This window comes from Pan troglodytes, chromosome 12 (assembly GCF_028858775.2).
Source record: "Pan troglodytes isolate AG18354 chromosome 12, NHGRI_mPanTro3-v2.0_pri, whole genome shotgun sequence".
Taxonomy (NCBI): domain Eukaryota; kingdom Metazoa; phylum Chordata; class Mammalia; order Primates; family Hominidae; genus Pan; species Pan troglodytes.
The window spans coordinates 78,575,470-78,577,582 of NC_072410.2; the positions used below are offsets into that span (position 1 = coordinate 78,575,470).

At 37.4% G+C, this 2,113-nt stretch overlaps 1 non-coding gene across 1 annotated transcript; it reads left to right on the forward strand.

The window, feature by feature from the left end:
* The first annotated feature begins 1,332 nt into the window (after positions 1–1,332).
* Positions 1,333–1,439, forward strand: LOC112208232 (U6 spliceosomal RNA). Its single transcript, XR_002942652.1, has one exon. It is a non-coding gene; the product is annotated as a U6 spliceosomal RNA (small nuclear RNA).
* The last annotated feature ends 674 nt before the right edge of the window (positions 1,440–2,113 follow it).

Sequence of the window (2,113 nt, forward strand, 5' to 3'; positions counted from 1 at the left end):
AAGAGTTTCTGATTCCAGAAGCCCTTGAGTTTTGTGAGATATCTCCACATTCTTTTTTTGCTTAAATTAGCTTGAGTTGATTTCCGTTATTTGCAACCAAAATAGTTGTAACTGAGACATCCAGATTAAAAGTAAGAAAAAGGATTCCTACACTTGTCCATTGAGACAAGTCAGTTGTATCAAGATGCCACTATTTCATGGCCATGAAAAGTTTCTAAATTTATCTGTAGACTCACATATCTGCATGGCTATACAGTACATCCGTTGGTGACTCATGAGGATTAAATAGCATGGGAGGCCTTTGTTACCTGATTCTTAATTGGGTGTTAGATTATTTCTTTTCTTTTTAAAAATGCAGCTGTGAGGGCTGAGTATGGTGGCTCATGCCTGTAATCCCGGCCCTTTGGAAAGCCAATGCGAGAGGATAGCTTGAGCCCAGAAGTTCGAGACCAGCCTAGGCAAGACTGGGAGATCCTACCTCTAAAAAAATAAAAAATTAGCCAGATGTGGTGGTGCACACTTACAGTCCCAGCTACTCGGAAGGCTGAGGTGGGAGGATCACTTGAGCTCGGGAGGTGGAAGTTGCAGTAAGCTCTGATAGTGCCACCACATTCCAGCCTAGATGACACAGAGAGATCCTGTCTCAAAAGAAAAAAAAAAAGAAAAAAAAAAAAAAAGCAGCTGTGCTTGGGATAGATGATTTCTTGAGAGAACAAATTGTGAAGGAAAAATGGCCTTGAATTTTTTGTCATTTAATATATGTATTATTATATGTGATGTTTGTTTTAGATTTTTTTGGCATGACTACTCATAAACAAATATTTTAGTTTTCAAAGCGCATTTGTACACATTCTCTCATTTGACCTTCACAATAGTCCTCTAAGAAAGTATTGTGATATCATTCCTATTTCATAAATGAAGAAACTGAGGCTCAGCGACATCAAGTTTGATCAAGTGATCAGTGACACTGATCAAGTTTAATGTCATTAATCTAACAAGGATACAACACCGACTCAAAACCAGTGCTGTTTCTGTACTCATATTTCATCTTTGTCTTCTTATAGCAGGAGTTTTAAGATGGTTCTGGTTTTTGTTTTCCCTTTAGAAACTATTTTTTTCTATTGAAGTATAAAATGGATACCAAAAAGTGCATAAATCATAAGTGTATAAAGCTCAATGAATTATCACAAACTGTACACACCATGTAACCACCAACAAGGCATGAAATTGGTCATGACTGGCACCCCAGAACTCCCCTTCTGCCCCCTCCCAATAGCTATTCTCTCCTTCTTCCCCAAAGGAAATCACCTTCTTGATTTTTAATATCATAGATTTGCCTGTTTACAAACTTTATATAAATGGAATCATGCATACAGAGAAGAGTAGCATGGCCCCTGTGGAAGAATGACATGCAAATTTATGAAGCATTCATTAAAAAATAAATATATATATAAATAAATAAATGGAATCATGCATTATGGATACTTTTGTGTTCAACTTCTTTTATTCATGTGAGATTTGCTTGCATTTAAGTGGGTAACAGTACATTAATTTCTATTCCTACATTGTATTCCATTTTATGAATACAGTATGATGCATGCATCCATTCTATTATCTATAAATACTTGAACTGTTTCCAGTTTGGGGCTATAATGAATGATACTGCTATGGTCATTCATGAATATATCTTTTAGTACACCACATATATGCCCTATTAAGTAAATACCTAGGAATGAAATTGCTAAGTCAAAAGTTCAGACTTAATAGCTACTCCTGGCAGTTTTCCAATGTGGTTAGATCAATTTATGCTTCCACTCCTCTGATACAGAAAAATTTCAGTTGCTCCATATTCTCATCAACACTTGGTGTTTTCTGCTTTTAACTTTAGCCATCCTAGTGAGTGTGTAATGGTATATCTCAGTATAATTTAAACTTGCTTTTCCCTGATTTCTCTTTTTTTTTTTTTTTTTGAGACGGAGTCTCGCTCTGTCGCCTAGGCTGGAGTGCAATGCCGCGAACTCAGCTCACTGCAAACTCCACCTCCCAGGTTCACGCCATTCTCCTGTCTCAGCCTCCCGAGTAGCCGGGACTACAGGCGCCCACCACCACGCCC